Source organism: Hakea prostrata, chromosome 5 (genome assembly GCF_041222555.1).
Source record: "Hakea prostrata isolate BN-2017 chromosome 5, UWA_Hpros_2, whole genome shotgun sequence".
NCBI classification, from domain to species: domain Eukaryota; kingdom Viridiplantae; phylum Streptophyta; class Magnoliopsida; order Proteales; family Proteaceae; genus Hakea; species Hakea prostrata.
The window spans coordinates 26085731-26109992 of record NC_142604.1 but is presented as its reverse complement, the minus strand read 5'-3'; positions in this window follow the sequence as shown (position 1 = coordinate 26109992).

The following is a 24262-nucleotide window of genomic DNA, read 5'->3' as shown; positions in this document are numbered from 1 at the left end:
TGTTGTTTTTCTTGACCAATCATTTTGTCTATTCTATTGTGTTAATCACAGTGGGTGGGACCCACTACACTTTGTGCATAAGGTGGCAGCAAAACGGTTAGGTATTCCTAGAAAACTACTTTATCTGGTTGAGTAAGAGAAGGACTCTAATATTACTTTTCCTCACTTAGTTGAGTCTGAATGAAACTCTAATTAAGGAATAGAGTTGATGGAAAAAAATATTATAAATAGTGAGATAAAATACAAAATAGACTAATTGAAAATTTTTGAATACTCTCGCTTGTTCTCTCTGCGACTTCTTTTTAGAAAGAAGTTAATCCTGAACCTCTATCATTGTAATTCGTCGATTTGGAAGCGTGGAAATAACCTATGAGAAAGCAGATTAGAGTGGCGAAGCTAAAACGTAAAGGAACAAGAACACAAAAAGGCATCTCCTGTGTTTGGATCCATTGCACTCAATATCTCAAAGGTAAATGATCTTGAACCCATATCTAAACAAATTCTTTAATATTGGTATCTGAGCCAAATTGTGGCTAGGGTCACCAGTAGTGACTGATTGTATATGGGTGTTGATTGATTCATGATGAGATTTGTGGGTTTTTGTTTGTTTCTCACCCATTAATTTAATTGGATGCAAAAGTCCTGCCAAAATGCGTCGTAAGAAGGCTGGTTTTAATTTGAATCTCACATGACCAATTGCCTGACCCTTCATCAATCCACCATCTTTATGAGTTGTTTAAATTGATTTGATCTACAATGGATTTTGATATAAATCCAACATTGATTAATTTAACGTCTTACTTGAGAGTGTGAGACATTTTGAAAGTAACAAATTTCTTTTTGGTCCAAGTGCCCTCTCTGATCTGGTTTCTGTTTTTTTATTAAATTAAATAACAAATCGAATGTTTAACTTTATTAATCAAAATATCACGATACAGTTCAAGAATACAATCAGAGTGCAGAAAAGATACAAAACAAGTGTAGAGTGAGGTGGAAACCCTCCACAGTAGCAGCGGAAAAGTAGCTCAAACGTAAAAGGTTACAATCGGCTCCCAAAATAAAAAAGGGAAACAACAACTAAGGTCTCTATAAAAGATAAAAAAGATAATGGGACGACGAAGAAAGATGAGACGTGCTGTTTCATAATCAGGTTTGTGGTGTTTTTCTTCTTCTTTTTTGTTTTTAGAATAGTTTTTTGATTGGTAACCACCTTTTATGTGATGGCCATAAAAAAAGAAAGAAGATTAAAATGGCATTGCAATGAGAGACCTCACTGCCCAATAATGAGCAGGACTGTTCAGCAGATGTGCATGACTGTTCAATAGACCATCCGATTGCGCCAAATTAATCCTAGCTGTTGATTGTGGTAGGAATGGTTATGTGAGAAACCACCTGGTTTTTAGAGCTGACGAACCGAAACGATCCAAACCGCTGGACCAGACGAACCATAAACAACACATTCTTTTCAAAATGACCAAAATCAAGCGCGGGATTCTCTCTTTCTTCCACATATCTTCGTCTGAAATCGCATCTAAAGCTCTCTGGTATTTTTGAAAAAATCATCTCTCACGATTTTCCCTCACGATTCTCTATTACATTTTAACTTTACAATTTGAAGCCCTCTGTTGGATGCCCTCTTCCATTTGAGCTTTCAATTTTGGTGGCTGAGGAACGGAGGGAGCGAACAAGATTCAATCCATTTCTTTCTACCATAATTTCAAAAGAAGAAGCTCTGAAAAATGCTGAGATTCAACCCATTCCTGAAGAAGTTATTGGTGATTTTGAAGAAGAAGTTATTGGAATATCAGTGCAAGGAATCCTGGTTTCTTCTTCTTCCATTTTAGCTTGACAACCAAACTTTGGGTTTGTTTCGTCTGCAATCAAGTTGCAAATCGTGCGTGTGATTTTCCCTCTATAAGTTCTTTTATTTAAAAATTTTAATCTCATCGTTGGTTATACTTAGCTAAGTAGAAATGATATTTCCATAGATTTGTTTGATTTTATTTTCTTTTAATTGTTTGATGGATCCAGTGAATCAATTTTTAGTTAAAAAATAGAGAATGGACAATCCGAGTTGGTGAAGCTTTCGATTTTGCATTGCTTTCTTCTACACTGAGTCAATTAGCAAAACGGACCCTTCACTGCATTTTGTAAGCTTCAATCCTTTCTAATCGAGTTTTTTTTAGCACTAGCTACGGTTCTGAAAACAGAGTTTTTCTTTCTTCTTCTTCTTCTTCTTCTTCTTCTTCTTCTTCTTCTTCTTCTTCTTCTTCTTCTTCTTCTTCTTCTTTTATTTTTTATTTTTTAAATGTAACGAGTTAATAGAGTTTAGTCAATACAACTCAAAGGTGAGTCTTGCATCTGTTTAACCTCTAAATGGGAACCTCGAATACCTCCTTTTTCTATGCATTTTTTAAGCTCCAAGTGTTTATCTTTTTGCATTCATTGAAATGCTTGGTGATTGAAAGACAAGCATGTGTTTTTTTGCTAATCTTTTAGTTTTAATGCTTGCTTGAATTAGGAAAGTTTCAAAATTTACTAATTCTGGAGGAGTATTTCGTTTTGTTTGTTGAGGTTCTCTATGTTGAATCTTTATGGTTTTAAGTGTTGGTTTTAGTTTAGTGAAGTGGTTCAGGTATTTAAAAGCAGATTTGTAGAGCTCTTGACAGTTCTTTGGAGTAGGTTTGGGGTTTTTCCTAGGGAATTGAATAGTTTTCAAATGATACTGCTTACAATATGTTGGTTGGGAGCTTGAAAATGTCTTTCCATACATTGATATGCCCATCACATCTTCTCAGTAATCTAAACAAGCATACAATCTAGTGTAAAGTAGGCCTAGTTCAGCTTCTGTTTTTTGGATGAATACCTTATGTACCTTTCTTACACACTGATAAGAGTAGTAACTGATAACTCTATGAAATAGAGTTAATTCTAATAATTTTATACTGGAGATAGCTTGATTCAAGGGTATTTTTATCTTTGTTTTAGTGTTAGTTGCAATTAGATTTTGTTTTAGCAAGTCTTAGTGATTTAAATTTTGTAAAGGTCTTTTATGTCATTCATGCGTGAATTTCTCCTGATATGGAATTGATCAGCCCTCTTTCTCTTGGTCTTGTAGGAAAAGAATAATAAATGATGAAGTTATGACATGAAACATAGAAGAGGAACAAAGAACATGTCTTCTCACTTTATTATAAAGATGCTGCAGCATTACGTAGCAAAATATTCTCAGATTGAACACACGTGGTACCACTTAGTGAAATGACTAAAAAGGGCTAACTAACTGGACTTTCTTCTTGTCAATACATGAAGGATCTCAACCCTTGATATTAAAAGGGAATGTTCTAATCCTACAACACATTTTTCTACCCTATCACTTAAGGAAAATTTGGGGGAAATGAGAAGAGAGGCGCATGAGCTAAAGAGGATAGCAAGGAAGAGATTGCAGGGGCTGGAAGAAGAGAGGGTTGGACCTCGTGCAAGAAGCATACCTGCTGGAGATAGGAAGCTAGAGCAGTGTGGAAGCATCTCCTAGTTTTCTAATTTTGGTTTTATAATTCTTAAATCTTCATACTCTAGCTGAACTATATTAATGATTGTATATATTTATCTGCTTATGAACTTTGATATTAGCTAAGCTCTTATTGTGTTGGGATGATAAGAGTACTTGAACCTGTGTTTTGAGCTGTAATTATTAAGTTTTATTTAGCTTTACTGTAGCACGATCTATTATCAAATTAATTCAACATTTTAGCTTATGAGTAATTTCATTTATTGACTGATCATCCATGAATGAATGCTATGATTTTAGTTAACTGGAAAGTTAATTATGTCACGTCTACCTTGCTGATACCCTATCTGGAATACCTGAGTGTGTGATCCACAGCTCTGAAGATCAAGTTTAGGAACGATCATATCTATTCAGCACAATAACAAAATCAAAAGCAAGAACAAATCGTTGTATTCTGATAAATTAATAATAAAAGTCAAGAAAGGATCTCAGAAAGATCACTAAAGAATATTAGAGTGTGGAATAACAAGATACCAAATCAAAACACAACTGTAGAGTATAGCGGAAATATACCCCCACAAACATATGCTGAAGGTAGATCAAAATCTAAAGTAAAGCTCTAAGCTAATACAGGTAAAACAAAAGTCTAGAAGAAACAAGAGGATCTAATCCACATCTTCAGTTGGCTCTTCTTCTTCTTCATTCTTCATATTCTTCACCTTTGGGTAATGCTCTCGAAGCTTCATATCAGCATCTAGCGCACGATCCCATCTGCAAACAAGACGATGCCGGCTGCCGTCAATAGGAGCCATCAATGCAGTCCAAATTTGTGTGTTGGCAGCCTTGTTGGTCAACACCTTATCCAAGGACTTTCGGAGTTGTACCATGTATGGAAGGTTCCTCTGTGCTGTGGCACGAGTTCTCTCCTGGTCCTACAATGTCATCTAAAAACAAGTCCCCAAAGGGTAAGCTCAAAAGAACTTAGCAAGTAATCCAAACACAATAAGCATCTTCACATGCAATCAAAGGCAAACATCTGTGCAATGATATGAAACAATATATGTAAATATGCTTCTAACTCTATGTATGTATGATGGTCTCTATTGGCAGACATGCTTTAAGTCATAGCACCATACTCCTTTGGGTAGATCTCACTCTGTTCACCGGTTGGTAATGGGTCCTGCATCCCTCGGGACATTCCATGGCTAGGGTTTAGGTCACCGCTCTCTCACGCCACAGTTTGGTCTGAGTACTGGCGCATGTCAGGGTTAAGCCTAGCCCAATGCAAGTCTTCTACTTAGTTATATTAACTTAGATCCAGATACATCCATTCCTCGCCTCGGGCGATCCTTTCCGATATCCTTCTCACTAGAGTCAGCGTAGTCCTGGACTATGGATTCACTAACCCTATTGGTCATCCACAAATAATAGACAGGAAGCTCTCATGTCCTCTCACGGGTTGGCTGTTGGTCTTGAGCGCCCATGAGCTCAAGTCTACTATTTGCAACCTTACCAATAAATGGCCCCCACAATGTGATTCATGTCCTCTTGGGTTGGCTATCGGTCTTGAGCGCCCACAAATCCCCATTGCTGCCACAGGTCATTTGGTCTCAATACCCTTCTAAACCGGGTCTGATATAACAGGGGATTCCTAGCCAAGCACTGCTAGACCAATCCTAGGTATGTCAACCAGTAGTTAGGGAAAGAGTCAAGGGGCACCATGGGAGAGTGTCCCATACCACCTCCACTGGTGTCCAAAGACAGAAACGCCAATAGGGCATTCCCCATTACACAACTATGACCTAGGCATCCACATCACATCATGATTCCATACATATCATATTCACACTCATATCCACATCATAGTCCATATCACATTCTCATAATTATTAATCAATTCTAATAAGTAATTTACAATATGGACAAGCTATTGTAGTTGCAAAAGTATTATGATGTAAAGGAAATTAAATAGTAGTAGCTAGGTCATTCATTCATGTTATATTCCAATAAGACATGTAAATAAGCATATTGTGAGTTGGAATACTCACATCGTAATCCAAACTTATAATCTTCAAGTAAGAGATCAGAGAATAGATCCAAAATCACCTAGAAAAGCTTGACAAAACATGTTGTGAAATCCAACCCAAACCTAGCCCGGGGCACCCTATTTGTTTTGGGATAAAGAAAGTCTTGTTTAATGTTAGACCTTGAAGTCGGACCTTGATTTCAATGTTGTTATCCTTGAAAGCCTTAGGAGACCATGTTCGACCTTTTCCTTAGGGTAGATCCTGTGAAATTCGGCCTTATCCTTACCCTGACCCGGCCTGGAATTTATATTGTCTATAGATCCAATGACCCGAAGTGATGGGAGAAGTCCTTGTGGGCCCTCTATATGGAAGACATGGCGTTCGACCTGAAACCCATGGATTTTGATGATGGTGCTCCATACTTGGAAGCATTGTCAGTGTGCTATGAGAATCTGCGCAGCGAAGAATGTGAGCTTAGTTAGTGGACCTAATGAACTCCCATGCCCAATCCGAAGATATCTCTGGAAACTAAAATTATTTATTGACTTGTAGGAGAAAACCGCACTCAATTTGACCTTGTATAGCCCTCCGAATCAATATTCGAAGTTGCTGAACTATTTCTGAAAATTCTGTTGAAACTACCTTGGGTCGATATTGTTGGTCGATACCATCAACCAAGAGCATCGACCCAACAAACCCAGATTTGAATAAAAAGGTGCTTTTTGGATATTCCTTCCTCCTTTTAAGTGAAACCTCGAACCTAAAACATTATTTCACTCATTTCAATATCTGAGAACGTGGGAAAGCTCCTCTAAGCCTCCTCCTTGGCTTGGGTGTTGATCTTCTTCAAGAATCCTTTGTCTCTCTTCTCTAATCTCTTCTACAAGGTATGTAATCTCTCACTCTCTCTCTAATCTACTTCTACCTCACCTTATTCTTGCTGTTGGGGCTATGAAGGAGGTGTTGCAACCTTGCAACCACCTCTTCTAATGTCTCTTGTGATTCCTATAAACCCCCATTCATTCTATCAATGCTATGTATCTCATATCGATTCTTAACCTTGTTTTTCTTATGAAATTCCTCCATAGCAACATGATTTCATCTCCTAAACTGATTCCTATAGTATGCTAAGTCTGATTATATGTTAATAATCATTCCTAATCTATTGCTTATCATTCTCTTGATTGAATCCCTGATCTCCCTTGCAATTGCATTGATTTCATTATGAAACTTGATGTTCTTGCTCTCTTACTTTGATTCCTCTTCATGGCAACATGAGTTCATTTTCTTAATCTGATTTTCTTTAGCAATGAGGTCTGATTATATGTTAGTAATTGTCTATATTCTACTGCTCATCATTCTATTGATTAAATTCGTAAGCTCTCTTGCATTTGCAATTGATTCCATTGAAGACCATGAATTCCAACTCTTGAACTTGATATGTCAATTTGGGGTTTTCTAAATTGACCATTGGATCATGTTAATTACTTGATAATTAGTGTCAATATTGTGTTTGAACTGTTCCCCAAGTTTCGTATTGATCTGAGACCCGAAAGACCAATTTTGAGCCAAAACCCAAAAATCCAACTTGTTGTCCGAGACTCTTTGGGTCGATACTGTTGGTCGATACCATCAACCCAATGTATCAACCAACAGAGTTGTTGTCAACAACTTTTGCCCAGTTTTGATCCGTTCGATATCCGATTGTTTTGATTTCTTCTATAATCCTTCATGTATGTTTGTTTAGGGCTTTAAGACTATAATTGGACCATTCTCTTGTGACTTCGGATCATCTTCTTCACAATTTGAGGTAAGGATGGTTATTGCCATATAACATAGACTGTATGACTTTTACACTGTTGTTGGTAACTTAGTAGACTTAACTTATTAGTTGATTTTAGACATCATATGACTACTGTAGTTACCTTATGACAGTAGCACCATACATAATTACTTGGTTTATCATGTTTACTTATTCTTATCATTTATTTATACACTGTATTATGAGATGTTATGACATGTTTTCAATATGATAATGTATTGTTGATATGTAATGGATGGAAATAAGCATGTGATTGCTTAGGTATGATTTGGGATTGGGGAGTGCCCTACTGGTACTTCTATCCTTGGACATCGGAAGGAATAGTATGGGATGTTCTCCGAAGATGCCCATCGATGCTTTTTCGAATTATTGGATGACATACATAGGGCTTGTCTAGATGTATGGCTTGGATGTCCCTGTCTTATCCGACCCGAATCGGAAGGGCATTGAGACCGAATGACCTGTGGTAGTAGTGTGGATTTGTGGGCGCTCAAGACCGGTAACCATCCCGTGAGAGGACATAAATCGCATTGCGGATACCCGAAAGGGGTCATTTATTGGTAGGGTTGCAAATGGCTAGACTTGGGCTCACGGGCGCTCAAGACTGGTATCCAACCCGTGAGAGGACGTGAGAGCTTCTTGTTTACTATTTGTGGATGACCAATAGGGTTGAAGAGTCCATAATCCGGGATTATGTTGACTCTAGTGTGAAGGATACCGGAAAGGATCGCCGGGGGCAATGAATGGACGTATCTGGATCTAAGTTGATACAATTGAGTAGATGACTTGCATTGGGCTAGGCTTTACCATGACATGCGCCAATACTTATACCAAATGGTGATGTGAGAGAGCGGTGACCGAATCCCCTACCATGGTTTGAGAGGACTTTACCCAATTACCCTGGCAGACCCAAGATATCATGTATGATTGAGGGGGAGTGACAGACGACCCAAAGAAGTATGGTGCTATGACTTAAAGCATGTCTACCATAGAGACCAACATACTTAGAGTTAGATTCATGTTTGCATCATGTGTCTCATATCATATTGCATCATGCTATGCTGTGCATCATATGATTTATGTTATTATGGAATAACTTTCCTTGCTGAGTTCTTTTGAACTCACTCCTGTTTGCAACATATTTTGTTAGACTTTTCTACAGGTACTACTACTATTGACTGTGACGGTCAACACTTTGAGGACTAAGTTGGTGACTCATACTACTTTGGCTACGGTGACTACATCTATGAAGGCTATCAGTTCAAGACTCATATTTGTCAGCAGTAGATCCGGCCTGGCTTAGTTTCTTATGATTATGTTATTGAGGAGACATTGTATAAGTTAGAAGAAACTGTAATTTAGTTGCTTACCTTTTTATTCCCTTTTTTGGAGATCTGGTTGTAATCTTTACCTTATTTCGATCTACCTTCCGCACACGGTTGTAGAGTATATTTCCGCTATACTCTATAGTTGTCTTTTGATTTGGTACTTGTTATTCCGCACTCTGATGTTCTTTGTGATCCTTCTGTGATCATTTCTTAACTTTTATTATTAGATTACTAGAATACCATAATTTGTTCTTGCTTTTGATTATATTATTGTGCTAAGTGGATATGATCGTTCCTAAACTGGATATGTTGGGCTGTGGATCACTCCCGCGCGAGTAACCCCAGATAGGGTACCCCCGGGTGGATTTTGGGCGGGATGTGACACATGTATAGGTCATAAGAAGTAAATCCAAGAGATAGGAGTCGAAATAGAGCAAAATTGGAGTTGCTTGCCTTGGTCGATTGGGTGGTAGCTTGGTCCAATCGACCAAGCAATCGACTAGATGAGCAGTACGCGACAGCAACCATAAATCGGTCATGACTTCTTCGTTTGAAGTCCAATTGCTCCGAAATTCGAAGGGGAACTCCACATAAATATACTAAGACTATCTAGCATGGATTAGACACCATCCATGATCAAAATCAATGACTTTATAATTTGGAAACATGACTTTATAATTTAAAAACATGACTTTCTATTTTGATGAAAAACATGGTTTTTAATGAAAACAACCATGGCTGCAAAGGAGAATTAAGGATTCACTCAAGAGGATCATTAGTAATAGATTAGAGATGAATACTAACATGAATTCAGATCTAATATGCTAGAGAAATCAGATTAAAGGAATGATAATGAAGATATCATATAATCATGGCTAAGAATTCAAGCATGAAGATCATATCATCAATGGAATGAATGGAGATTCATTCAAAGACATTGTATACAATAGATCAGCAATGAAAACTAAGAATAAGCATGTCTAATATGGATTAGAAAGGAAAAACTAGAGTAAGAAAGAATCATGCTATCAAAACCAATTTAGAAACAAGAAAAATCAAGGAGATTCACCATATGGCTTCAAAGAATGCATAGAGTTGGGCCTTCAATTCCCTGTCTTGGCCTTGCCGACTAGCTTGGTCGACTGGGTGGTCGATTGGGCCAATCAACCAACAGGGTCAGTGTCACATCCCGCCCAAATACACCCAGCCTATACCCTATCTGGGTTACCTGGGGGAGTGATCCACAGCCCAAAAGATCAAGTTTAGAAACGATCATATCCATTTAGCACAATAACATAATCAAAAGCAAGAACAAATCATTGTATTCTAATAAGTTAATAGTAAAAGTCAAGAAAGGATCACAGAAGGATCACTAAAGAATTATCAGAGTGCGGAGTAGAGTATAGCGGAAATATACCCCAGAACATATGCGGAAGGTAGATCGAAATCTAAAGCAAGCTCTAAGCTAATACAAGTAAAATAAAAGTCTAGAAGAAACAAGAGAATCTAATCCACTTCTTCAGTCGGCTCTTCTTCTTCTTCAGTCTTCATCCTCTTCACTTTAGGGTCATGCTCTTGAAGCTTCAGATCAGCATCTAGCGCACGATCCCATCGGCGAATAAGATGATGCTGGCTGCCATCAATAGGAGCCATCAATGCAGCCCAAATCCAAGTGTTGGCTGCCTCGCTGTTCATTACCTTGTCCAAGGACATCCGGAGCTGTACCATATAAGGAAAGGTTCTTCGTGCTGGTGCACGGGTTCTCTTTCGTACCTGCAATGTCATCTAAAAACAAGTCCCCCGAAGGGTAAGCTCAAAAGAACTTAGCAAGTAATCCAAACACAATAAGCATCTTCACATGCATTCACAAACAAACATATATGAAATGATATGAAACAATATATGCAAATATGCTTCTAACTCTATATATGTATGCTGGTCTCTATTGGCAGACATGCTTTAAGTCATAGCACCATACTTCTTTGGGTAGGTTTCATCTCACAACGCCGGTTGGCAAAGGGTCCTTCATCCATCTTGGACAATCCATGGCTGGGGGTTAAGTCACCGCTCTCTCACATAACCGTTTGGTCTAAGTATTGGCGCATGTCAAGGTAAAGCCTAGCCCAATGCAAGTCTTCTACTTAGTCATATCAACTCAGATCCAGATACGTCCATTCCTTGCCCCTAGCGATCCTTTCCGGTATCCTTCACACTAGAGTCAGCATAGTCCCAGACTACGGACTCATCAACCCTATAGGTCATCCACATATAGTAAACGGGAAGCTCTCATGTCCTCTCACGGGTTGGTTACCGATCTTAAGCGCCCATGAGCCCAAGTCTACCCATATGCAACCCTACCCATAAATGGCCCCCACAATGTGATTTATGTCCCCTCACGGGTTGGTTACCGGTCTTGAGCGCCCATGAATCCCCATTGCTACCACGGGTCGTTCGGTCTCAATACCCTTCCGAATCGGGTCTGATATAACAGGGGTATAACCTAGCCAAACACTGCTAGACAAGTCCTAGGTATGACAACCAATAATCCGGGAAAGTGTCAAAGGGCAACATTGGAAATATCCCATACTATCCCCAATGATGTCCAAGGACAGAAATGTCAAAAGGACATTCCCCAATCCCAAATCATACCTAAACAATCACAATCATAGTTCAATGATATCATCCACGACAGATATCTCATCAAATAGAAGAGTATAATAAGGCAAGATTAAATGAATAAGAAACATACATGAATGAGTATTCATTCATGATCAAGTACATAAAGTAAATAAGGAAATAAGATCCTACTATACTTATGGCATTCATATCATAATGGAAACTAACATAACAATAGCTAAATCATGCATTCATGTCATTATACATAAAGACATGTAAATAGGCATATTGTGAGTTGGAATACTCACCTCGTAATCCGAACTTATAGTCTTCAAATAAGAGATCAGAGAACAGATCCAAAATCACCTAAGCAAGCTTGACAAAACATGTATAGGTCATAAGAAGTGATTCCAAAAGATTGGAGTCGAAACGGATAAAAAACAGAGTTGCTTTGATTGGCTAGGTTGAGTGCTCCAGCCGACCCAGGCAATCTGCCCAAGAGCAAATCCGGAAATAAAAAGAGAATCTTGATCTGAAACCTATGCTACACAAACTGGAATGCGACGAAACTTGGAGGGATTGTCTAACACAGTAGTCTAAGACTAAAAAGCATAATTTAGACATCAAACACCATTAAAACCATTACTTACTAATTTAGAATCATAGTTTCTATTTTGGAAAACAAGACTTTCTAATTTGGAAAACAACATGATTTTCATTGAAAACAAGCTATGAATGAAAGAGATGAACTGGAGATGATGAGATCTCATTCTAGTACATGAATACAGTAAATCAAGAGTAAGAATGATCATAGAGATGTATCTAATAAGCTAGAAGAAATCGAAATAAGAACATGATCATAGTTTAAGAAGAAATCATGAAAATCATGTAGAGAATGAATATGAAATCATAGCATATAGAATGAGAAGAGATTGTAGAAGATATGATTGCAGAGATGCAATATCTTCCTCATAATCTCAGATCAGAGAAGAGAATGATCATAGTAAGAATGAATCAATAGCATAATAGATTGAATACTAACATTTGATTGAAGAACAAGAGAGAGAAAGCTTGAGAGTTGAATGTAGATCTTCTTCTACACCAAAGGAGGCTTGGAGATGAGTTTCCTTCGTTCTCTAGGTGTTTTGGAGGCTAGGGATACTAAAAACACGAAGTTATGATGTATATATAGCAATAAGGACCTAAACAGAAGATTCTGCTCGAATTCTGTTTGCTTGGGTCGAGTGGGTGGGTAGCATGGCCCAGTCGACCCAGGCACTCGACCTAGGCTGAGAGCATAGCCTAAAATAGGGATTTGAGGGCCTTTCTCTTATCGGAATCAAACGAAACTTTCTACACAACAACTATAACTTACCTAGCATAGGAAAATGGCTTTAAATCATATCAAACCATGCTCTAAGGTCATCAACCAATCTTCTCTTCATCAAGGTGCATTCTCTTTTCTAAATCAGCCAAGCTCTTCAAGTAGGGAATTCCATCATCAATTTTCTATGGGTTTTCGAATCTACACTAAGGGAGAGGTCCGACTTGACTTCCTAGGACCTTCTAAACATATCAACACCATACTCAAGGTCCAACTTCAAGTCAAACATCAAACAACTTCTTCTTCATCCAAAACAAATAGGGTGTCTAATTTGGGTTTTGGGCTTGATTTCACAGTAAGAATCTAGCAAAATTTTATGTTTAGGTCTATTGGTGCTCTATATAATAGAAGTACGTGTTTCATAGCCTCCTTTGTTTCTAAAACCCTCATAGAACGTGGGAAGACTCTCTCAAAGCCTCTCCTTGGAGTTTGTGAAGAACATTGCAAGACTTCAAGCTTCTCATCTCCAATTCTTCAATCTAAGGTTAGTGATCTCTCTAGTGTCATATAGATCTACTTCTTCTATGATTTATTCTTTATGATTCAGACTATGAAAAGATGTTGCATCCTTGCAACCATCTCTTCTATAATCTCCTTCCATTATTAAGGTTTTATGACATTTACATTGATCTTCGCCGTGATCCTTGTAAAACCCTCATGAAACTATGATCACTCTCTAGATTCGATTTCTTAAGCATGATAGATCTGTTTTGCATGATGTTTTCATGTATGATCTCTTGCTTATCATCTACTAGAATGAGATCTGGTCATCTTTAGTTTTCCTTTGGATTCATATCATGTTTTCATCGAAAACTAGGGATTTTACCAAATTAGAAAGTCATGATTCCAAATTAATTAGTAGTTTTTTTTTTTTTTTTTTTTTTTTTTGGTGGCTAATCTATACTACTTTAGTGTTAGATTACTGTTCTAGAGGTTTCCTCCAAGTTTCATTGAGTTTCAAATAAAAAATCACATTTTTGCTTCGTACCGTTTTAGGTGGTCGATTGCTTGGTCGACTGGACCAAACTACCACCCAATCGACCAAGCAAGACAGTAGCTCTATTTTTCGCTCGATTTGATTCGTTTGATCTTCAATCTTTTAGGCCTATTTCCTAATGTTGTATCTATGATTGTTCAGGGTTTATTTGCTAAGTTTGGAACCTCTCTCTTTGATCTTAGGATATTCATCAAAGCTATTTAAGGTAAGGACAATTATTTCCATAATTACATAGATTGTGTGAATCTTAGTTTCTATTTTTGGATTCTCTTAGATTCACTACCATAAATAATTTTTCTTATTATTCTATTACCGATGCAAGTACTTTGACTACAGTAGTATCATGTTCATGTATTCTTTTAATTATGAATACTTATTCTTATTAGTTACATATGCGATTGATCATGTTTATGCGTATCTTTCTATATGATGAGTTATCAGTTATGTATGTTGTGACTGATTTGAGAATGTGATTGAATAGGTATGATTTGGGATTGAGAAGTGTCCTTTCGACATTTATGTCCTTGGACATAAGTGGGAATAGTATGGGATGTTTCCAATGGTGCCCTTTGACACTTCCCAATTATTGATTGTCATACCTAGGGCTTGTCTAGCAGTGTTTGGCTAGGATGTCCATATTATATCAGACCCAATTCGGAAGGGTATTGAAACCGAACGACCCGTGGTAGCAATGGGGATTCGTGGTTACTCAAGACCGGTAACCAATCCGTGAGGGTCCATGAATCACATTGTGGGGGCCATTTATTGGTAGGGTTGCAAATAGTAGACTTGGGCTCATGGGCGCTCAAGATCGGTAACCAATCCGTGAGGGGACATGAGAGCTTCCCGTCTATTATTTGTGGATGACCAGTAGGGTTAATGAGTCCATAGTCGGGAACTATGCTGACTCTAGTGTGAAGGATACCGGAAAGGATCGCCAGGGGCCAGGAATGGACGTATCTGGATCTGAGTTGATATGACTAAGTAGATGACTTGCATTTGGCTAGGTTTTACCTTAACATGCGCCAATACTTAGACCAATGGTGATGTGAGAGAGTGGTGACTTATACCCCAGCCATGGATTGTCCCGAGGGATGTCGGACCCACTACCAACCGAGGATGTGTGAATTGAGACTTACCCAAAGAAGTATGGTGCTATGACTTAAAGCATGTTTACCTATAGAGACCAGCATACATAGAGTTAGATTCATACATTCATTGTCTGTTTCATATCGCATTGCATCATGTTATGTTCTGCAATCATGTTATTTATGTTGTGGTGGATTAACTTACCTTGTTGAGTTCTTTTGAACTCACTCCTTTTTGTGCAATATTTTTGTTAGATTACTCTACAGGTACTGAATACTATGAAGGGCAATATGAGGAAGCGCATGTTGAAGAAGTGTACTATACGTAAGGTGCTGGCAACTATGAAGATCACATTGATGATTCCTTGTGTGATCATGTTACGTACCATGATTAGCTCTTCTGTGGAGTGGGAACGTCTGTGCGTGGTTGATGAAGTCTATGTTTATGAAGACGTTCTCTATAAAGTAGAAAACATTTAGTTTAGTTTGCTTATCATTTCCTTACTTTCCTTTGAGAATAGTTGTATTTTCTCTTTGATTTATGAGCTACATTATGCTGTAACTTGTGTTGCCCATGTGGCTTCATCACCGGTTTTGATATACCTATTTTTTTTGCCGAGAAAATTGTAAAAAAATCATTTTGTATTTAAAAATAAGATGAAGAATTGCTAGTTAATACTTAATACTTAGTATTTAATAATTAATAGTTATATACTTATACAGTAATTCTTAGGTACATCAGTACATGCTTACATATTTACATCATACATGCAATATTCATACATGATTGTTTAGAGAAAATTATTTTGGTGTTGTTAAGTGACTTATGTGGTTATGCCCTCATTTTGAATGCAACAATCATCATGTCTACTAATGGGAGTCAGAGGGGAGCTAGGTTTTCCCAAGGTGAATGGGGACAGTCACAACGATGGGGATAGACACAGGGATAGCCTGAGAGACCAGCAATTGGAGGGAGGACTAACCCAGCATGGCAATATTGTGTGGCTATTGATGGAGATAAAAATAAAACACAGTGTAATTTTTGTGGAAAGAGAATCTACTCAAGTGGCATCAACAGGTTCAAGGGTCACATCACTGGGAGTTCAAAGGATGTGATGACATGCACAGAGGCCCACCAGATGTAGTGAAGGCACTTAGGGATTTACAAAAAGTGAAGGGGAAGAAGAAAAATGATCGAAGGAGAGTCAACAAAGCACTAGATGATGCAATGCGGGGACCGTCATCATATGTCGATGATTTATATGATGATAGGGATGTTGATCCTGTTGATGTGGCAAGAGATCAAGAAAGGGACATGCAGGGGGCCATGGCAGAGAGTAGACAATTGCACAATCAAGAGCAGGATATTGCTAGAGCTAGAGCTCCAGGAGTTGGTCCCTCTAGGGCTGCAGGGGCTAGATCTTCTGAATTTGGGGGGGGAGGGGAGGTGTATTTGGCATATTTGGTAGATCACAGAGTATGTGGGCCCCTCGTACATCAGGTTTAGCACCACCATCTGATTATCCACGACATGGGGACCGATCATGGAGCAGGATCCTGATATATTCAGGAGGAAGGGGGCCAAGCAGCCCAAGATTTCTAGAGCATGGAAAGGTATATCCAGGAAGGTAAATAAAAAAGCAATATCAAAGTAGATATATTACAGTCACATCCCAGCAAACACGGCACAGGGTCCATACTACAGGCACATGATTGATACTATTGCAGAGGCAGGCCCTGGATATGAGGGTCCCAACCCTACAAAGTTGATGACCACCCTCCTTCAGGAGGAGAAGGAAGAGTTGCAGTAGTATATTGATAGTATGAAACCCTTCTGGGATACTTATGGATGCACCATCATGTCTGATGGATGGACCGGCTAGACGAGAAAGTCCATCATCAACTTTATGGTATACTGTGATAGGAGAACCATTTTCTTAAAATCAGTGGATGCTACTGGTCGTATAAAAGACCATAGATATATCATGGGTCTCCTACAGGATGTGATAGATGAGGTTGGTAGGACAAATGTGGTGCAAATTGTCACTGACAATGGCTCCAACTTCAAGAATGCTGGTGAAGTGTTGATGGGTTCACTTGATTATCATCTTTTTTGGACACCTTGTGCAACTCATTCTATTGACCTAATGCTGAAGGACATTGGAAAAATCAGCATTGTCCACAACACAGTTGAAAGGGCAAGACAGGTTACTTCATCTGCAATCATAACACTGTTTTGGCCATGATAGGGAGATATTGTGGAGGTGAGTTGGTGCAACCTGGTTCGACAAGATTCTCGACGAATTTCTTCGCCTTGAGCAACATGAAAGAGAAGAAGTCAGGCCTCAGATCCATGTTTGCATCCCAGGAGTGGTTTGATTAGGTTGGATCCAAGTAAGATAACTATCTACTATTTCATCTTATAAATTATTATACTATGAATCCATGATTATCTTGTATCTAGTTATCTACTATCTATTGACTTAATGAGTTCGTGATAATTCAGCACAACCAACGGGTGCGAGGCACAAAACACCATATCATCTGATGAGTTCTGGAGAAGTGTTACTGTGGTGTTGCAGACCTTAGAGCCTATTGTAAAGGTCTTGCGTATGGTGGACTCTTCCTTGAGGGGACCCACTATGCCCCACTTGTATGCATCCCTTGAGCGTATGAAGGTTGCTATAAAGGCACCAAACCCTAGAGGGCACCAGGCTTTCTTGGATATTGTGGATGCACGATGGACAACTCATCTGATGCATCCCCTGCACAAGGCCGGTATGTAAATATTGTGGGTTATTGACTTGTAGTTGTAGCCTTGTAGGTATTGGTAATTCATTCAATCCTAGCTCTAAGCCTCTAAGTACTAATTGTAAGATTTTTTAATTATGCAACCTATTTTCTAAACCCTAAATATCAATATAGTGAACATTTAGGGTTGGACACAAACATGTTGGATACCCTGTAACAGGTGATTTTGAGATTGGAGCCAGATCCGGTGCTCCAATCATTTTGCCACAACGAGGTGAGACATGGGGAATTTCAAACGATTAGAATTTGTATTTATTGTTTAAGAATTTAGCTAACCAATCAATACTAATGATTGTATTATTGCAGATCAAGTTGTTTAGGGATGCATTTGGGTCTTTAAGTGGAGATGCTGCTGTACGGGGCAGAGAAACCAGTGATCCAAGTTAGATACTTAGATACTTAGATAGTTAGATACTTAGATGCATAAATGCATAAATGCATTATTATTAGTATTATTATTATAGATAAGTTGATTTGATCTTAAGTATTAAAATTATGAGTTTCTAACTTAATGTTTTTGTGATAATGTAGCTGAGTGGTGGTATCTCTATGGCAACAGTGCATCAAACCTTCGGAGATTGGCGATCAGGATCCTGTCTCAAACTTGCTCTACCACTGGATGTGAGAGGAATTGAAATTCATTCAGCATGATCCGCTCCAAGAGGAGGAACCTGTTGGGAAGCTAGTGCCTAAATGATCTGGTGTTTTGTCACTATAATATGAAGTTGAAGATACAACATGTCAGGAAGCAGGTTGAGAATAGTAGGCAGTACATCGATCTCAATGATATATTTGAGGTGGGCGCAGATGACCAAGATCCCCTCACTTAGTGGATGTTGGATAGGGGTGAGCCGGTGTTGGACCAACCTGGAGGAGGCCTGACCCAGAGCTAGCTCGAGTTGCAAGGGTTGATGTGGATGAGTTTATGGCCTCTCGAGAGGGTAAGGCACATGTAGAGGCAGCTGCCACTGTTGATGAGGATTGGATGATGCCACCAGGTACGGAGGAGCTGCAGGATGACGATCTAGATGACAAACTTCCTCCTAGTCGAATGCGAGGGGATGATGATGATGATGGTGGTGGTGGTGGTGGAGGCCTTGAAGAGCGTTTGCATGTTCCACTACCAAAGACACAGCAGCCCCCACTCAAATACACTGGGGAGACTCATTTCACACATGCCACCCAGGATTATGATCATGGTGGTGATCATCATCGTGGTCGTGAATATCCTGATACGAGGCCGAGCCACCATCAGAAGGGGAAGGGCCATGGGAACCAACAATAGCACAAAGGTGGTTATAATGATGTCACCCTCCCGCACAGATCTTACGGTTCTTACGATTACGGATCTTATGGTTCTTATGTTAATCCTTCAGATCCGGCAGGTAACTTAATAGGAGCGATGGGGTCCCTAAGCTTGGATGAGTCTGTAAGCTCCACATCAAGTTATTGGCCTACTGGTATTTATGGTATCCCTCCTTCACATGGACAGTATGGTATGAGTATGGATATGAGTATCCCCTCTAGTACTTTGTATTCTGGGCATTCGCAGGGCGATACTTACTATGACCATGGTCTTAGGAGGCCAATGTCTATTGAGGAGTCCATAACTTCACAGTCATTGGCACGATCAGCATCATCAGACATGCAGCACCTTCCTTGGCCCTATTCTCACTTCCCTCACATGGGAGTTCTCTTGGAGGTGGAAGATGATTGCTATAAAGTTGCAATTGATGATTATCTGGAGAACTATCAGTATCGTATGAGATGGGATCAGTATATGAGTTTGTTGGGAGATTATTGGAGATAGGCACAACACAGTCAAATGGAGTTTGATCCACCTAGGCACAGTACTTGGAATTGAGAGTTGGATATTTTATATGATTGGATGACTCTATGTACTTGTACAATAAATTGTAGACTTTAGATGATTTGGTTTATATGAGTTTTCAAATTTCTAGTTTCAGGGCTTTTTCCCGCATACAATTGGACATGGGTCGATTAAGAACATTAGTTTAGGTGATGTTTTAGGTCAAAATAACACCCTCAATGTGTTTATTGGCCTCAAATTAGGTTTCACGTCAAATTTCAGGTCAAAATGACCCGAAATACCTTTCGAAACAGGGGGTCGATTTTTCATTGAACCCCCTCAAAAAGTCTCCCGATATGTCGGCCTGTGTCACCATGCACCGACACGGTGACACAGGTCGACATGTTGGACCTTGATTAAAACTACAAGAATTAAAAGGAAACTAAGAATCATTATAAAACTAAACAAAAAGAAAGAGTAAAGCTTCAAGATCCGGCTAATTTTGGTACGCTCCGTCATCACATAGGTCTGCTTCACTATATTGCTCATAGTCGCCAACATCTTGGAAACCAAACAAGTCACCCACCGAGGCTTCATAGTTTGGGATCTCATTTCTAGCCAGTCCGTGAGGGTTCTCATTCTAGGTTGCGAAGGATACTGAACCGAGTTGGTTGGTGCCATAGGGGATGTATCTGGACTTCATGTAGTATGTTACCATTATGACCTGCATTGGATTAGAAACCCCGACATGCGCCAGTACTCATGCCAATGGTCGTGGTGAGAGAGTGTTGACTTAACCCCAGCCATGGTTTGAGAGCCAGTGTGGACTTACCATTTTACCCAAGATCCCTACAGAGGTAGCCAGTCCTTGCCGGATCAGAGTGACTAGACCTACCCAGAGGTGGGCTGGTGTTTATCTTAAAGCATGTCAACTGTTAGAGACTTGCATAGTTAGATCTTAGTGGTATTCATACTTTCCACTTCATACATATCATATATTCATTTCTGTTGATGTTGACATATGAATGAGAATTATTGTTGTTCTTACTGAGTTCATTAGAACTCATTCCTTTATTTTCTATGTTACATTAGCCTGTACAGATGGAGGATATACATCGGAAGATGGATTGGTTTCCCATGAAGGAGCCTTCTCGTATGAAGAGGATGTGGCACCGGCAGTGGGACATGGAGATAGCCTGTGCGGGAGCTCCTACGAGTGCATGGAGTGCGCTTATAGCACTCATTGATGGGCGGAGGAGATAGGTTGCCAGGCAGTTTGCCCATTGTATGGAGAAGAATTGAAGAACCCCTTTTCTTGAAAAATATGAGAAACATTTTCTAGCTTTAGAGAAAGAAACTGGAAAGAAGATCATTTAATTCTTTTTTATTGCTTCTGCTGAACTCATATTCTTTTTGATCGTTTATTCTTTCCTTGATTATTTTATTGGAGTATTTGGACTCCTATAATCATTTTATTTAATTATTGAACTTATTCTTGCTCATGATTATCTTTACTTGCATTTATTATTATTGACGGGTAAGACCGTGGATCTTGTGACGGATCACTCCCATTGGTTGTTGGGTAGGTAACCGAGACCGGCGGGTGGAGTGTGACATGCTGCCTCAACATACTACTCCTACAAAATCCCAACCAGTGTTACTGTATCAATGGAGGCAACACAATAGCCCCCTCAAGGGTCAGAAGTCATCATAGCTCTTGATCAAGTCATCCCTGGTCCTCCTTATGACACTGTAGATCTACCAGACTCACTATTTTCTGTTTGCAAATGTACACACTCTTACGCCTTAAGACCTTGATGTATTTGATTGCTCAATACATTCTTTATTCGCATCTTCCATATTTGCATCGTTCTTTTATGTCCTCATTATATACTAACACCTCCAAATCTCACATTGAGACTGTCCTCATTATAAACGAACACGTCCAAATCTCACATTAAGACTATCTCTCATCACGGGTGGAAAATGGCTATGGACATTGAGATGGATGCATTGTTATCATGGAAAGAATGATCTCGGGTGGATTTGCCTCCTAGTAAGGATGTTTAGATGGAAGCTTTGAGACTATCTATTGTCAAGGGTCAACAGCCAATTAAACATTGAGAGAGATGCATTATTGTCATGGAAAACATTGTCTTTTGTAGATTTAGCTACTTAATTGATTGCTTAGTACATTCTTGATCCATATCTTCCATTTTTGTGTTGTTCTTTATGTCCTTAATATCTAATAACACCATTCCCAAATCTCACCGTGAGTCTCAAGTTGGGACTATCTCTCATCTTGGGTGGAAAGCTACTATGGACATTGAGATGGATGGCATTGTTGTCACGGAGAACATGGTCTCTTGTGGGTTTGCCTCTTAGTAAGGATGTCGCCCATTGTCGCTAGGTGTAGACCATAAAGTACCTTCTTGATAGGTAGCATTGAACATCTTAAAGTTTAGTTGGTTGCTAAAGGCTACACTAAGACATAAGAGCTCAACTATTTTGAGACCTTTTCTCTAGTGACTTGGCAAAATCCTATGCATATCCATCGCTAACAATCTTGATTGGATTGGCCTCTTTACCACTTGGATGATAAAAACGCCTTCCTCTATAGTGAACCTATGGATGAAATTTGCATGGAGCAACCTCCAAGGTTTGTTACTCAAGAGGAGATGCTAGCAAAGTTTACAGGCTTCATAAGGGCATTTATGGACTGAAATAGTCTCTTCGTGCTTGGTTGAAAAGTTCAGCTCCATTGTTATCCAATATGGTTTTCTACAATGCTATCCTGATCACTCTGTGCTTGTTCACCGTCATAATTCAAGAGTTGGGATTCTTGTGGTGTATGTTGATAATGTCGTCATCTCTAGTAAGGATGCTACCAGTATCACTTATGCAAAGACTTAACTTCATCACAACTTCCAAATGGAGGACGTATGCCTACTTAGATATTTTTGGGTATTGAAGTATTCCGCAGGAAGAAAGGTATTGATGTGTCTCGAAGGGAATATGTGCTGACTTGTTTACTGATGAAGGATTCATTGCTGACAAACAAGTTGGTAACCCTATGGATCCTCATAAAAATTTGGCTCTATTGAGAGTGAAGACATTAATGATACTCATTAGTATTGGAGGTTTACCTAACGATTACTATGCCGGACATTTCCTTTGCTATCCCATTATTCCTGTGCTCCATAAGCAAATAAAGCATATTGAAGTTGTTTGTCAATTTGTACATGGTGTTGTCCTTAGGAAGAAGATTAACACAGCCTTTATTTAATTTACAGACCAGCTTCATGATATCTTCACCAAACCTCAGGGTGGTCTGTCTTCAAGAATAGTTGTTCCAAGCAGGCACGAGTAACTTGTATGCTCTAGCTTAAGAGGGAATGTTAAACGATGTTCAATTGATGGTTGCAAGTAGGGTTTTACCATCTACCTTTGTACTTGTTACTTTGATGTCAAGCAAGGCATCACAAGTTAGACATCGCACGGATATTTTTCTAGATTCCCAATGTATATAATTTAGGAAACTCATACAAATCTGATTATTTCTCTTCTGTTTTGCAATCAGCTTAGGAAAATTTTCCCCCAACCTACGTTAACAGTTTTTATTTATTTATTATTATTTATTAAATTTTGATTTAATTACAGCAAACAATGGTTATTTCAAACACGGTCTACTATCCTAAGCTGAAACTCTATGATTTTGGAATTGAATTTGCCCGGACCAGCTTATGTGCACCTTTACTATATTCTTAGAGGGTAGCTTTTTTACATAAACTAAATATATGGGCATGGCTTCGCCCCCAGTCCGAGGGGGATTGGAACCCTTGATGATATATTTCACGTTTGAGGGGGAGATCAGCTAGCAATTGAATCTCTCCTTTCTCCTCACTTTTTCTTCTTCTTTCTCTGTATTCTCTCCAAGACTTCACTGTTTTCTGGTTTTAGAGTACTCGCATTACAAAGGATTCTCCTAAAATGCAATAAATCCAACACCATCCCTATATCAAGCCCCAAAATGTTAAAGACCTTGTTTTTGTTAGCCAATGACACTTTTACACAAAGCACCCCCCTCGGTGAATTAATTTGTTGACTTGCTAAATCTTGGAAAAGTTTCTGGATTGCTTGACCAGTTAGTGCATATTAAAAATGGCTTATTAGGAGAAAAAACAAGTGAGAAGCATCTCTAATTATAGACTCAGAGAATGAACAGATAGAGACTAACGCAAAATCAGTCTCAAACATGAGAAGAACCAGTGGGAGATCAATTGCATATAGTGATGGAAAAGAACACTAGTAGATTTTTTTACAGATGAAATCCAAGATAGAACGAATATGAACTTAGCATCCCACCTAAACCTCGATTAGCACCCCATTGACCAAGCAAAACCCTTAAAACTAAAGTTTCCACAAATAAGAACTCTTTTAGAACTCCCATTAATTGGATTATAGCATACAACAAAGACGAACTGATGCCGAAGGCCTTTGCACAAGCAAAAATTTATTTTTGTGGGGAGGGGTGGTGGGGGTAGGGCAATTTTCTTAGGGCCTGTTTGGTTAAGCGAATCCAGAGATTTGAAATCTCTGAATTCCCAAATGGGAGATTTTTACCTGTTTGGTTGTGTGAATCCCTAGATTCATGAAATCTAGAGATTCATATTTTTACACTAAAAACGTGAATCTGTAGATTTATGGGTATGAGGTGAAATCCAGAGATTTCACCCATATTATCAAAGCATTAAAGATTTGAACCATAATTCAATAAATATTTTTTTAGGATAAATCTAGAAATTTCATTACAAAAATTCAAACTAACCAAACAGTTAATTTTACGAACCATGACTCGAGAGATTTGA